The sequence below is a fragment of the Leptonychotes weddellii genome, chromosome X (genome assembly GCF_054177405.1).
Source record: "Leptonychotes weddellii isolate Sample4059 chromosome X, ASM5417740v2, whole genome shotgun sequence".
Classification (NCBI taxonomy): Eukaryota; Metazoa; Chordata; class Mammalia; order Carnivora; family Phocidae; genus Leptonychotes; species Leptonychotes weddellii.
Window position 1 is genome coordinate 54,973,150 of NC_138385.1, and position 16,032 is coordinate 54,989,181.

Genomic DNA, 16,032 nt, shown 5'->3' on the forward strand with positions numbered 1-16,032 from the left:
GGTTTTAAAATATAGTCCAGAACTATAGAATGAAATGGATGAAAAAGTCATGTGAACTGTCCCACAGATAACAATTATGAAACTGGTAAAGAGTATAAGAAAACAAACATTTAAAGGTATGGAAAGCATCAAAAAGCAGGCAGAAGCCAAAGGAAATGGGAAAATGTAAGATGGAAAAAGAGTAAGAGTTGAGAATTTATGGCTTTCTTATTGTAGAGTGCTCCCCAACCTCCACAAATACTATGGAGGGAAATGACAGACAGCCTTATCACCCAAGCTGAAGATAAGACAGAATAGAATTTAGGTCTGGATGAGCAGCTGGAAATTTAAGAAGAGGGGAGACCTAAAAGCTAGAGAACCACAAAAGGCATAAGACCTGAAATATGAGTATAAACTCTACTTAAATCCCTGGGTGACCAATAAATATGGGGACTGGTTTACTACAGATGGTCAAACAGATGCATCCTCCATTTCTGGACCTAGGTTCCAGGATCCAAAGGCATAGGCTGTAAGTAAAATGCGTCATCACATCCATGGGGCTATATATTTCCCAGGTGCCTGTGGATGGGTCTTCTGGCCCCTGGGTTTATTCCTTTCCCTCTTGCATCTAGGGATGCAAGTAGTAGAAGTCTTCACTACACAGACATACTATCAGCTTCCCTAACTGTTAGAGAATGCCAACTAATCCATTCCCCCAAATCCTTGTCTTTGGGACATACATCTCCCAGGTATCCAGGGACAAGAGACCACAGCTCAAACTATGGACTAGAAACAATGTTTTAAGGACAATGAGGAAATCCTCATTATTTCCCAATATACCCTAACTCTCTCTCAGCACCACAGCCTTCCTACAACACCATCCCCACTGGCTATTTATTCACTGCTCTCTTGATATGGATATCATTTTGGTGTCTCTTCAGTCTCAGTTATTTAGCAGGCAAGAGAACCAGCAGAAAAAGGGGTCACCATCACTTGGGATACAGCCTTAGTCTGAGGAGCCTAGCCCATCTAAGTGAAACCTGTACTCAGATTTCCCCAAGAAGAGTATTTTCATTGAGTGAAATTGCCAGTATCAAAGATAAAGGAATCATAGTGTGGCAGTTATGGGTAAACCTCCTTCAGAGGCTGCTTCCCTTCCCCATATCCAGCCTATACATAATTGCCTTTAATACAGTATCCCATCCCTGCTCCAGTCCCTTGATGAAGTAAAGACACATCCAAGTAAAGAGGAAGAAAGACATGTGGGGATTGAGTCCTACTCAACACACAACATTCAATGGTTTTGTGTAAGCTGGTCCTGCCTTCAAATCTACACAGACATTTATTTTTTTTTCTGTGTTGATATTTGTTTATTAATTGTAACAAATAGAACAACAGAAGATGACAGTAATAGAGGAAACGGGGTGCAAAGCATAGGAGAACGGTTCATCTAATTTGTTCAATTTTTATGTAAAGTCTAGAACTATTATAAAAAAGTTTATTAAAAAAAAAATAGAACTTTCTCCCAACTGTCTATTTGAGGTATATGGTTCCTAGGTGAGAGACAGAGTCTTGAATATTCTCCAACTTTGTTCTTCTTCCTTTGTTTTGCTCATTTTTTATATTTTAATATAAATTTTAGGATGAACTTGCTAACTTACACAAAAATATTACTAGAATTTACACAGGCATTGTCTTGAATAAATAGATCTGTTTGGGGAGAATTAATATCTTAATAATACTGAGTCATCCCATACATAAATATTTCATATCTCCCTATTTATTTAGGGCTTTTCTAAAGACACATTTTCTAAATATATGCTAACGTTTCTATCAGTAATGTTTTATATTTTTCTTTTTTTTATTATGTTATGACATTTAAAAATTTAGAAGTGAGGGGTCACAGGGATTTACACATTCTCTTTCCTTCACAGTATTTTTTTTTCTTTTTGAAATGATTTAAAAAATTTTTTTTCTTTTTTTCTTCAAGTTTTTATTTATATTCCAGTTAACATACAGTATAATATTAGTTTCAGGTGTAGAATTTAGTGATTCATCACTTACATACAACACCCAGTGCTCATCACTACAAGTGTCCTCCTTAACCCCTCACCCACTTAACTCACAGTATTGTCTTAACTCTTTCCTCCTAACCCTTCCTAAACATTTCCAATCATTCCCACAATCCTCTGCATTGAGAAATTAAGCCTGGTGAACTAGGAGCCAGGACACCAAAATTCTACTCCCAGTATACTTCTAACCAGTTGCTCAAAGCAATAAACATTTATTATCTCACAGTTTCTGTGGGCCAGGAATTCAGGAGCAGCTTAGTTGCTGGGTGGTTCTAATGCAAAGTCTTTCATGAGATTGCATTCAGGATGTTGGCCAGGGTTGCAGTCATCTGAAGGCTTGACTGGAGTGAACAATGCACCTCTAAGATGATTTATCCACATGGCTATTAGCAGGAGCTCTCAGCATTGTGCCATGTGACCTCACCTTAGGCTACTTGAGTGTCCTCTTGATATGGCATATTGTTTTGCCCAAAGTAAGTCATCTAATTGAGAGACCAATGAAAACAGATTCCTCCATGCCTTTTATGACCTACTCTTGGAAGTGACACAATAGAACTTCTGCTTCTTTCTATCCATTGTAGGCTAGTCACTCACCCTAGCTATACTCAGAATGGAGAATTAGACTGTACCTTTTGAAGAGACTGTCAAACAATCAATGGACATACGTACAGTAATGATTGTATTTCCTTTTGGCTTGTATGGGCCATGGTATTTTCAAAGGAACATGTTAAGGAAACATTTTATCTCCTTGTGTTAATTTTTTTGTCTTTCAGATTATATCTTATCCTTCCTACTCTCCACAATGACAGCAGGAATACCTTACTGGGTTTATTCGACTTTATTATGCTGGTAGAAGGGGATCAAATTGGCTTCCTCCTGGTCCCTGGATCATGAATAGACAGCTTTACCCAGTTAAGGTTGATGCAGTTGCATTCCCTTGCAACCTGCCTCCACTGTAATGTATGTTACTGATAACCCCATGGAAATAACTTTCAGGGCTCTATCTGAAACTGGTGAATCTTCCTATTGATCAAGCCCCACCATGGCTTCACTGCAATGAGCAACTTCTGACACGATCACTGACTCTAGCCCTTTGGACTATGATAGTTTGACTGTTAACTCAGGCTATCCTTGAGTCTACCCATAGCCCACTCATCTTCCTTCTCTTCCTCTAGCTTTGCATGAATATTTTACAGATGTTTCCCACTCTTTATAAATAAATCCTTCTACATGCCAAAGTATACACCCAGGTATACAGTGTCTATGGAAAATCTGACCTGTCTTCCTGAGACCCCTCCTTATCTACCTATTATCTTGGGTATATACCACATGAAAGAACTGCCATAATCAAGATGCAAGCCAGTTCCACCTTAACTAAAAGATCTGTTGTGCCCTTTGCAGCCTGTCCCTCCTTATGTCCCTAGTCCCGGATAAATGCTGATCTGTTGTTACTATAGGTTGGATAGAAATCTCTAGAATTTTATATAAATGGAAGCACACAGTATCATTCTTGTGCTCTTGCTTCATTCACTCAGTATAATAATTTTGAATATCAACTATGTTATTGAATGCATTAGTACTTCATTCTATTTTGTTGCTGAGCTTTACTCTATTGTATGATAGTCTGTGTTTTGTTTTTCTCACTATTGATGGCCCCTTGGATTGTTTCCCATTTTGGGGTCATTGAATCAAGCCATTATGAATATTTGTGTATGTGTCTTTGCATGGACTTATGTTTTCATTTCTCTTGGGAAATACCCAGGGGCAGAATGAATGGGTCATATGGTGTTAAGTATAAGTTCCACTATTTAGAAATCTTACAAACAGCGGGGCACCTGGGTGGCTCAGTCGTTAAGCGTCTGCCTTTGGCTCAGGTCACGATCCCAGAGTCCTGGGATCCAGCCCCGCATCGGGCTCCCTGCTCAGCGGGAGGCCTGCTTCTCCCTCTCCCACTCCCCCTGCTTGTGTTCCCTCTCTCGCTGTGTCTCTCTCTGTCAAATAAATAAATAAAATCTTAAAAAAAAAAAAAAGAAATCTTACAAACAGCTATCAAAAGTGGTTTTATGGTTTTATGCTCCAACTAGCAGTCTATGAGCATTTTAATAGCTTCATATCCTCACCAAGAATTGGTATGGTAAACATTTGTTAATTTTAGTTTATGTATGTTAATAATGGTGCTAGAGGGATACTTTACATTTTAAACAGTTCAATTCTTTGAGTTTTCCTTCAGTAGTTAATATTTGTTGTCCTAAGACATCCTGGCCTAGGCAAAAGTCACAGAGATACTCTCCTGTTTTCTTTTAGAAGAATTATTATGTTTCTAATTTTAACATTTAGTTTCATTTTGAATTATTTTTGCATATGAAATGACATAAGGTTTCTTTCTTTTTTATTTTCTTCAGTTGGTTCTAACATTTTTTGTAGAAAGAAACTTAATTCCTCATTGAATTCCCTGGCATCTTGGTCTAAAATGAACTGACCATAATGTGTGGTTCTATTTCTGCAGTCTCTTTTTTGTCCCACTGAGAATTGTCTAACCTTATACCAATATCACTGTCTGGATTACTACACTTTGATTACCCTAGGAAAGAAGGGAGGCAAGGAGAGAGCCAATATATCATTGTAGTGGCCCATACCTCTTATAAGAAAAACGCAGGCAATGGAATGTGAGCATATATAATCCAGTGCAGTAGAATTAGAGATGCATTTGAAATCCATTCCTCTGTGTTTCTGTGTATCCCATAAAACTATTTGTAACCCGCACAGTCCCTCAGCCTGTCAGATGACTAGTTTGCACTCCAAATCCAAAAATATTTGATTGTGAAATCAAAGGGTAGTGAAATCCAGAGCTCATTTTCTCTTTGGTTGTATCCCAGTCAACCTTATCGGTGTACACCAAGATTTGAATTTCATGTAACTGTCATGTGTCATGGAATATTATTCTTTTGGTTTCTTTCAAGCATTTAAAAATGAAAAATTAGCTCCCAGGGTGTACAAAAACAGGTGGTGTGCAAGTTTTGGCCCATGGTTGTGGGTTGGTAACCCTTGATCCGAGTTGTCTATGCATAGTCCAATAGCACATTCTTTAGATTTCTATAGAAACACTAATAGGGCTCCACTGTAAAATGACAGTGGACCACAGCTAAAAGAGTTGGAAGACACAGACTTTGATAAGGAGTCCTTAAAGTAGTCTAAACACAGCAGGGGAAACAAAAAAACAAGGACACAAGAGGAAATTGAAGCCTCTGGTGCCTACAGTTATGGCAAACATTGAATGCAGACTAACTCCTAGCCAGATTAATATAAAACCTCATACTAATGGCCTATTTACCTCAGATCCTATTACTTAATACATCATGTCTGGCTTTCAGGAAAAGGTTACAAAGCATGCCAAAATGCACTCAAAATCAGTCTGAAGAGATAAAGCAAGCTTCAAAACTCAAGACACTGATATAACACAGATTTCAGAATTATCAGACAGGGAATTTAAAATAACTATGATTACAGACATAACACTACAGAAACTCATCGTTCACAAAGAAAGAGAGCAAGAGAAGAAGAAAGCAACAGAAAACTACAAAAACAACCAGAAAACAAATAAAATGGCAATAAGTACATATCTATCAATAATTCCTCTAAATATACATGGCCTAAATGCTCCAACCAAAAGTAACTGGGTGATGGAATGGATAAAAGAACAAGACCCATCTACATACTGCTTACAAGTGACTCATTTCAGACCTAAAGACACATACAGACTGAAAGTGAAGGGATGGAAAAACATTTACCATGAAAATGGAAACAAACAAAAAGCTAAAATGGCAACACTTATATCAGACAAAATTGACTTTAAAACAAACACTGTAACATGAAACAAAAAAAGGGCATTACATAATGATAAAGGGATCAATCCAACAAGAGGATATAACAGCTGTAAATATCTACACACCCACTGGGGCACCTAAATACATAAAGCGGATATTAATGGTCAAAAAGAGAAATTGATGATAATACAATGGTAGTAGGGGACTTTAACAACCCCCTTAAAACAATGAATGGATCATCCAGGCAGAAAATCTATATGGAAACAATGGCTTTGAATGACACCATAGACCAGATGGACATAACAGATATAGAACCATCTATCCCAAAACAACAGAATACACATTCTTTTCAAGTGCACATGGAATATTCTCCAGAATAGATCCCATGTAAGGCTACAAAACAAGCTTCAATAAATTTAAGAAGACTGAAATCATACCATGCATCTTTTGCAACCACAGTGGTATGAAACTAGAAATCAATCACAAGGAAAAAAATGTAAAAAACCCACAAACAACATGATATTGAACAACCAATGTGTCAATGAAGAAATCAAAGAAGAAGTAAAAGAAATACATGGAGACAAATGGAAATAAAAAGCCAATGGTCAAGTCTTTAGGACACAATGAAAGCAATTCTAAGAGGGATATATATAGCAATGCAGGCCTACCTGCAGAAATAAAGTAACTGATTAATGTCTTAAGGGCGCTCATGCAAAAAATAGATGACATAAAAGAACTTATGGGTAATGTAAGCAGAGAGACAGAACTCTAATACAAATCAAAAGCAATTCTAGAAACTTTAAAAATAGACACTTTAAGGGGCGCCTGGATGGCTCAGTCAGGTGTCCCACTCTTGATTTCAGCTCAAGTGATGATCTCAGGGTCGTGGATCAAGCCACACATCAAGCTTCATGCTGGGCGTGGAGCCTGCTTAAGATTCTCTCTCCCTCTGCCCCCCCACTCATGCAAGTATGCTCTCTCTTTCTCTAAAAAAATAAAATAAACAGGGTGCCTGGGTGGCTCAGTCAGTTAAGCATCCACCTTTGGCTCAGGTCATGATCCCAGGGTCCTGGGATTGAGTCCCGCATTGGGCTCCCTGCTCAGCGGGGAGTCTGCTTCTCCCTCTCCCTCTGTGCGCTCGCTCTCTCTCAAATAAATAAATAAAATCTTAAAAAAATAAAATTAAAATAAAAAAATAGATACTTTAGGAGAAATTAAGAGTACTTTTGATGGGATCATCTGTAGACTAGACACAGCCAAGAAAAGAATCAGCGAGCTTGAAGTCAATAGAAACTTCCCAAACTAAAAGGCAAAGAGAAAAAAAAGCAATGAAAGAAAAAAACAAACAAGAGAGCAGAATGTATTGCAGGATAATATCAAAAGTCATAATATATGCATAATTTGAATACCATAAGAAGAAAGAACAGAGCAGAAGAAATATTTGAATAATGGCAGTATATTATCCAAAATCAATGATAAAAAGCAAACCAGAGACTCAGACGAGTAAGTGGGAAAAATAAACACCTATGCATATCATATTTTAATTACGAAAAACTGAAGGCAAAGAGAAAAATCTTAAAAGAAGCTAGAGGGAAAAAAAATCACCTTCCATGTAAGATAAAAAGGATGAGAATTACGATGGAAAAACTGTCAGTAAACATACAAACAAGAGGAAAGCAGAGTAAAAAATTTAACATTTTAAAAGGAAAAAAACCCCTAGAATTCTAGGTCTAGGAAAATTAACCTTCAGAAGTGGGTAAAAATGAAAGCTTTTCAGACAAACAAAAATGAGGAAATCCATTATCAGCAGACATGTTCTGGAATAAGCATGAAAAGAAAATCTTCAGAAGAAAAATGGTACTGGTCGGAAACTTGAATCCATATAAAGACAGGAAGAGTGCCTGAAAAGGAATTAAAAAGTCATGAATAGATTTTTTCTTTTTCATACTTGATAGAAAAAATAACCATGTGTTTGAAGCAATAATAGTAGCACTGTATTAGTGGTTATAACAGAGAGAGAAGTAAAATGCATGACAACAATGTTACAAGTAACTGGAGGGAGGGATTCTGCCATCATATTCCTGCACTACACATGAAATATATATTATTATTTAATGGTGATTTTCATTATTTTAATATGTACATCATAAACTCTAGGATGAGGACTAATTTTTTAAAAAATGCATTAGTGGTATGCCAAGAGGTAATAAAATGGAATTAAATAAAATGCCTTGTTAAAACTAGAGAAGTCAGAAAAGCCACTTTTGTGTAGTAATGTACATGTAGATGTAATGTACAAAGTTACAAATATATTACTCCAACTATATCAATAACACATAACTATGAATAGTTTAAATACACTACTTGAAAGAGATTAAAAGAGATTGTCAAAGTGGATAAAAAAGTCCAAACTATATGTAGTCTACAAAGTCCAATTTAATTAAAAAGACCTAGAAAGTTTAAAAGTAAAAAATGGAGATGAGACAGAGCAGGGACTGGACTCAGGTCCCCTCCACCTTGACCATAAAATCCAGCATTCTTTGGTTACATCTGAAAGAAAGAAAGAAAGAAAGAAAGAAAGAAAGAAAGAAAGAAAGAAAGAAAGAAAGAAAGAGAAAGGAAGGAAGGAAGGAAGGAAGACTAAAATTCTATGCCTCCCAAGTGACAATATTTTGCAGGAATATGGAAGAAGGATGCTTAGTGAAAGGAGCATGCTTACTACAAAGACTGGCAAAGACTGGACAAAATGGGTCAGCCTCAAGAAGGACCCCAGTGCTTAACTTTCACCAACTTTCCCCCTCATTACAATACTAAAAATCACACTCAGGGGTGGAGATTTAACAGGCAAATGAAATACACGATTATGAAGAAGCATGTTCCCTCAACTGTGCCTGTGCCACCAACTTCCTATATTTCCCCTCCCCTATGTACTTAAATATCACTCATTTCCCACCTCAGCCCCTTTAAAACTTTCCCTGGCCATTGTTCAGAGAGCCAGGCCCACTTTCCAGCTGTGCCTGTGTCTCCCTTCAGCTCGAGCTGTTACCCCAATAAAGCCTTGCCTGTGTTGGTACATTTTGGGTCCAGCTTTGTTTCTACTTTTGCTGGGTCCAAGGACCTGAGTCTACTAACAGAAAGACCTATTATGCTAACACTAATCAAAACAAAGCTGGAATGGCCATATTAATTTCAGACTAAACATATTTCAGACAAGAAAAATTATCAGGGATATTTCTCCAAGAAGATAAAACAATCTTTTTTGTGTATGCACTTAGAATATTAAATTACCTGAGTCTGAAACTGATAGAACTGCAAGTTCTATTGTAGTTAGAGACTTCCATACCCCTCTGTCAGTAATAGATAAATCAAGCAGACAGAAAGTCAATAAGGCAGTTGACCTAAACAGCATGATCACCCAACTTCATCTAATTACATTTGTAGAATGCTCTTTCCCAAAGAACAAGATGCATTTCTTCTTAAGTTCATATGGAACATTTACTAAAATAGACCTCATTCTGGGCCAAAAAACCCCCCCATCTCTTAACAAATATAAAGAATAGAAACCATATAATGTTCTCAGGCCATAACGGAATTAAACTGTAAATCAGTAACAGAAAGATAGCTAGAAAATCCTCCCCAGTGGTACTTGTTGTGATGAGTACTGGGTGTTATATTTAAGTGATGAATCACTAAATTCTACTCCTGAAAAAAAGTCCTCCCCAGTATTTGGAAATAACACCATACTTCTAAATAATACATGGATCAGTGAAGAAGTCTCAAGAAAAATGTAAATCAAAATAGTTTTTCAAAATTTGTGGGATGCAGCAAAACCAGCACTTAGAGAGATATTTATAGCATAAATGCATATATATATTAGAAGACAAGAAATATCTAAAATCAATCACCTAAATTTCCCCCTTAGAAAAAAGGAGAAAAAAAGCAATGTAATCCTAAAGCAAGCAGGAAACGAAGTAATAAAAATTAAGACAGAAATCAATGAAAGTGAAAACATAAAACAAAGAAAATTAACAAAGCCAAAAGCTAGGTCTTTGAAAAAGCCAGTATGTCTAGCCATACTAACTATGAATAAAAAAAAGAGAGAAGACACAAAATATTACCAATATGAGATGTGAAAGAGAGGGGAGTACTACTGATTCTCATGGAAATTCAAAGGATCATACAAGAAGAGCATGAACAAATTCATGCCCATGCATTTTATAACTTCAATGAAATGAATTAACTCCTTTAAAAATACAAACTACAAAATATCACACAAGGAGAAACAGATCATCTGAATAAGTTAATCAATAATTAATCACCTTCCCAAAACAAAGCACTGGGCCCAGATGATTTTCCTGGTAACATTTCTCAGTAATTTAAGGAATAATAATAATACTAAAAATTCATAATAACTTCCAGACAGTAGAAGCAGATGAAACACTTCCTAATTCATTCTATGATACCAGTATTAACTCCTCAGATATGAAAATTAAAGACATTACAATAAAGGGAAACTGTAAAACAACTTCTCTCTGAAACATATATGCAAAAATCCTCAATAAAATGTAGGAAGTCAAATAAAACAATCTATTAAAATAATTATACTCCATGATCAAGTGACATTTATTCTATGTGTGCAAGACTGGTTCAACATTCAAAAATCAGTAAATGTAATTCAGCATATTAACAGGCTAAAGAAGATCATATAATCATGTCAAACTGAAGCAAAAAACACAGGTGTTTTTGCGTATGGTGTAAGAAAATGGTCCAGTTTCATTCTTTTGCATGTCGCTGTCCAGTTTTGCCAACACCATTTGTTGAAGAGACTGTCTTTTATCCAATGGATATTCTTTCCTGCTTTGTCAAAGATTAATTGACCATATAGTTGTGGGCTTGCTTCTGGATTTTTTATTCTGTTCCATTGATCTGTGTGTCTATTTTTGTGTCATTACCATACTGTTTTGATTAGTACAGCTCTGTAATATAACTTGAGGTCTGGAATTGTGATGCCTCCAGCTTTGCTTTGCTTTTTCAGAATTGCTCTGGCCATTCAGGGTCTTTTGTGGTTCCATGTAAATTTGAGGATTGTTTGTTCTAGTTCTGTGAAAAATGCCATTGGTATTTTGATAGGGATTGCATTAAATCTGTGGATTGCTTTGGGTAGTATGGACATTTTAACAATATTTGTGTTATCTTCAATTTCTTTCATCAGTGTTTTATACTTTTTGGAATACAAGTCTTTCATTTCCTTGGAAGTTTATTTCTGGGTATTTTATTATTTTTGATGCAATTATAAATGGGATTGCTTTCTTAATTTCTCTTTCTGTTGCTTCATTATTGGTGTATAGAAATGCATCAGATTTTTGTGTGTTGATTTTATACACTGTAAATTTACTGAATTTGTGTATCAGTTCTAGCAGTTTTTTGGTGCTCTTGAGCCTCAGCCCCCAGGGCAATCCTACAGCAGAAGGGGTCACAAGCTACAACTCCAAAAGTGCAGGGAGAAACACCTCTTTCTGAAGCAGGGCTCGATCTCACGACCCTGAGATCATTACCTGAGCCGAAATCAAGAGTTGGATGTTCAATGGATTGAGCTACCCAGGTGACCTCTTTTTTGTTTTAACTCTCTCTCTGTTCTATGTCACTTCTGGGGTGAAGTGACATAGTCACAGAAGTGGGTAATTTCTATCTGGAGGACAGAAAAGGAGAGCCCCAGGAAACCAAAAAGTACTAGGAAGATGGCAAAGAACTTATTCTTGGGAAAGTGCCTCCATAAAGCTGTTTATGAACTTTTCAGATCACCTCCAACTTTCAAATGCTTAGATTTGATCATAATTAGCCTACCAAAGACTTTGAGAATTTTGCTACCTGATAGACCACTGTCCAGGTCCCAGAATAACCACTAGGTAGTACACGTGTGAAACAAATCCAAATAGCACTGCAAAGGTTTAGAAAACTGAACTGATAGTGGAACTACAGCCCACAGAGGGCAGGTTGAAACTTGCAGCTTGACCTAACCAAACTGAGTGCCTGCTAAAACAAAAATATTAATATTGTTTATAAAATTTAACCAGATCCAAAGTCTCAGGACATAACACTCAAACTGTTCAGAGTAAAACCCCAATTACTTTGACATACACAGAACCACAGATACTTTAACTTTCATGGGAAAAGACAAACAGCTAACAACAAAGGGATGACACAGACGCTGGAAATATATGATAAAGACTTAAAGAACTGTCATAAAAAGCATTTGATTGAGCAATTATGAACATACTTGAAACAAAGTTTAATGTAGAAAGTATCAGTAAATAGATAGAAGTGGTAATGAAAACCCAAATAGAAATGCTAGAATGGAAAAATTACAATAATCGAATTAAAAACTCCCTGGAAGGACTGAATAACATAATTGAGATAAAAGAGAAACAAAGTCAGCAAACTTTGATAAGTTTGATAAGATAAATCAATAGAAATGATCCAATTTGAAAAACAGCATAAACAGTCCCTGAATGCCTCAGGGACCTGTGTGACAATGACAAAAGATCTAACATACCTATCATTGGAGTCTTAAAAAGAGAGGAGAGAGCATGGCTGAAAAATTAAAAAATAAAGGCTCTAAAGTTTTAAAGTTTGTCAAAAGGCATAAGCCTGCAGATTCAAGATCAGTGAACCCTAAAGAGGTAAACCCAAAGAAACACATTTCCAGACATGTCATAATCAAACTGTTAAAAACTAAAGACAAAAAAAGAAATCTTGGAATGGTTAGAAAAAAATGTTTTACCTTAGGTGAATAATGATTCAAATGACTGTGCATTTCTAATCATAAACCATAGAGGCCAGACGGAAGTGGCTTACATTTTTCAACTGCTGAAAGAAAAGAACTTTGAATCCAGAATCCTATATACAGTGAAAATATCCTTTAAGAATGAAGGGGAAGTAAAGACATTTTCAGAAGAAGGACACCAAGAAAATTCATACACAGTAGAAATGCATTTAAAAATTGGTAAACAGTGGGGAAACTAAGATGGCAGCATAGTAGGAGAACCCTAGGCTCATATCATCTCTCAAACACAACAAGATAACTTTCAAATCATTCTGAATACCCAAGAAATCAACCTGAGGACTGATAGAACAAACTCCACAAGAGAGTGAGAAGAGGCCATATCAAGGAAGTGTAGAGATGTGGACTCAGTGGGATTGAAGATACCTAGTTCTGTGCATGACAGCCAACTGATAATCAGGAATTTTATGAGCAGGTTGTTAAATTATTAGTAGCTTGAAATTGGTCATAGTGAGAGTATTCACACCATAAAAATCAGCAAACACTACATGTTAAGAACCTTTTTTTCCCTGGAGTGCCAGTTTGCTAACACACCACTGCCTCGATGTGATCTTGAGGAAAGACAAGGACTAGGCATTTCCATGGAAACTTCAGGAGGCTTAAATTTGTAATCCCATTTCATAGGCTTTGCTTCTGTTGCCTTGGGAGAGATTTGATTCAAGCCTGTTTGGATTACAGCTGACAGATATTCATAGACTAAAACACAATATCCAGGGGGTGCCTGGGTGGCTCAGTTGTTAAGCATCTGCCTTCGGCTCAGGTCATGATCCTAGGGTCCTGGGATAGAGCCCTGCATCAGGCTCCCTGCTCGGCGAGAAGCCTGCTTCTCCCTCTCCCACTCCCCCTGCTTGTGTTCCTGCTCTCGCTATCTCTCTCTCTGTCAAATAAATAAATAAAATCTTTTAAAAAAACAAAAATAAAACACAATATCCAACAAAGGAAATCAATGCCTCACATCTTTTGCACACTTGTCAGATATTTTCCTTCCACACACATTATTAATCCCTATAATGTAGTGATTTCATCTTTGCTTTAAAATGTCTTTAGTATTTAAAATATTTTAAAATAGATACAGATTTATACCTGAAATAAAGATACTTCAAGTCTTCTTATATATTTACTCATATATTTACTATTTGTGGTGTTCTTTTAAGTTCCTGCAGATAAAGACTTCCATCTAGTAATATTTCCCTTTATCTTACAGGATTTCTTTGAGCATTTATTTTAGCCAGGCTTGCTGGAGACACAAATATCTCTCAATTTTTATATCTGAAAATATTTTTACTTTGCCTATTTTTGAAGTATTTTTTTTTTTTTTTTGGTTCACATGGAATTCTAAGTTGACAAGATTTTGCTATCAACAATTTAAATATATAAGTCCATTGTGTTCCATGCTCCATGGATTCTGCTGCAAAATCAGTGTAAACTTATCATTGTTCCCCTATATATAAGGTATTTTTCCCTCTGGCTGCTATTTAGACTTTATTTTTCAGGAATTTTACGATAATGTGTCTCTGTGTTGTTTTCTAAATACCTTTTTCACTGGATCCTATAACATATTTATTAAAACAGTATTTTCAAATTGGTCTTATAATTCCCTAATTGGGGCCATCTCTTATATAGGTATAATGACTGTTTACTTTTTTGATCATAAGCCACATTTGTTTGATTCTTCATATATCCAGTATTTTAAAAAGGTATGTTAGGTATTTATGTAAAATATAAGTAGAGATAGAAATTAAAAAAAATTTTCACAAAAAGGCATGGCTCTTCTTCTGTCAAGACACAGTATGAGGGGCTGGATTAATCTAATCTGTATTTTAGCTGAACCTGTACTTTTGAGAGCAAGATATGGATACAGAATATTTAAGAAACATTATCAAGCAAGTTGACCTAACTAACATTTATAGAGTACTCCACTACACAAGGCAGATTATAGTTATTTTCAAGTGCATATTGACCATTCACCAATACTGACCATATGCCAGGCATAGGATATACTTAATATATATTTAAAAGGATTTAAGGCATATAATGTTTGTTTTTAGATAATAATGGAATTAAATAAGAAATCGATAGCAATGAGATAATTCCCAAATATTTAGAAATTTAGTAAAATACATTGAAATAACAAAGGGTCAAGGAAGAAATGCCAAGGGAAATAAGAAAATATTTCACACTGAATGATAATGAAAACACAACATATCAGAATTTGATGCCACTGTAATTGTTCTTAGAGGAAAAATTATAGCTATCATGCCTATACTAGAAAGGGAAAAATGTTTAAAATCAAAGAACTAGGCTACCACCATAAGAAGGTGGAAAAAAGAACAAATTAGTAGAATGAAAATTTAAGAGTGGAAATCACTTAAATTGAAAATAAACATTACAAAAAAAAATCAACAAACTCATAGAAGTAGAGAAAGTTGTCCTCATCAGGCTGTTTCTTACCTATCACAGAAGCCACCAAGAGGACCTGAAATTTTATCATTTTTAGTTATTTCATCCCAGAAGATTCCATATCGGGCCATGGGCCTATCAGTCAGCTTCTGAAACTTAAACACATATTTCAGAGGATAGCTTAGCCACACAGAATTGTCTAATAAGTAAGACTCAAAAAATTTTCTGGAATTGGGCTCTAGCTGCCGTAGAAGAGGGAGTAGTTCCTGCAAAGAAACATTAGAGTAACATACATTGAATTTTTCTCTACGTTTTCTCTTTCTAAATTCTTTCTATTGATGGCTCCAGCATCCATCCAGGCACCTCCTTTTATGCCGATTAAAACCCACCTCCTCAAAACCCAAACATCAGTCAAGTTCTATAAATCTCCTATCAAACAAGTAACCCTCTACTTGGCTAACCACTGTCTGATTTTACTGATTTAATCACATCATCCCCTGGTCACTTCCTGATGAAGAATGTCCCTATGCTTTCTGCATAAAATCCCAAACCCTCAAAAAATAATTCCAAGCTTTCAGGCCACCAACCGCTTCCTGCCAAACACTGATCTATCCAAACTGCCAACATTCAGGCTGCTTATTTTTCAGTTCTCTCTGAAGAACACATGATCATCACTCTAACTTAAACACTCTCACCTCCATTTGCTTGGTATTTCCTCTTTATTCACCCTTTAGATTCCACTTTAGATTTAATTTCCTCCAAAAAGCCTTCTTTGAAGATGTGGTATATATATACAATGGAATATTATGCAGCCATCAAAAGGAATGAGATCTTGCCATTTGCAACGACGTGGATGGAACTGGAGGGTATTATGTTGAGTGAAATAAGTCAAACAGAGAAAGACATGTATCATATG

General features: G+C 36.0%; 1 long non-coding RNA gene across 2 annotated transcripts in view; it reads right to left on the minus strand.

Moving 5' to 3' along the window:
• Positions 1-7,402: 7,402 nt before the first annotated feature.
• LOC115941682 (uncharacterized) overlaps positions 7,403-16,032 on the minus strand; it is a 48,183-nt gene continuing 39,553 nt past the window's right edge. Inside the window, exons 3-4 of one of the 2 annotated variants that reach the window (XR_014141275.1) lie at positions 15,168-15,271; positions 7,403-7,776 (exon numbers count right to left, since the gene is read on the minus strand). This is a non-coding gene — a long non-coding RNA (uncharacterized LOC115941682). The remainder of the gene's footprint in view (positions 7,777-15,167; positions 15,272-16,032) is intronic. The other variant, XR_014141276.1, reaches the window with a different exon arrangement.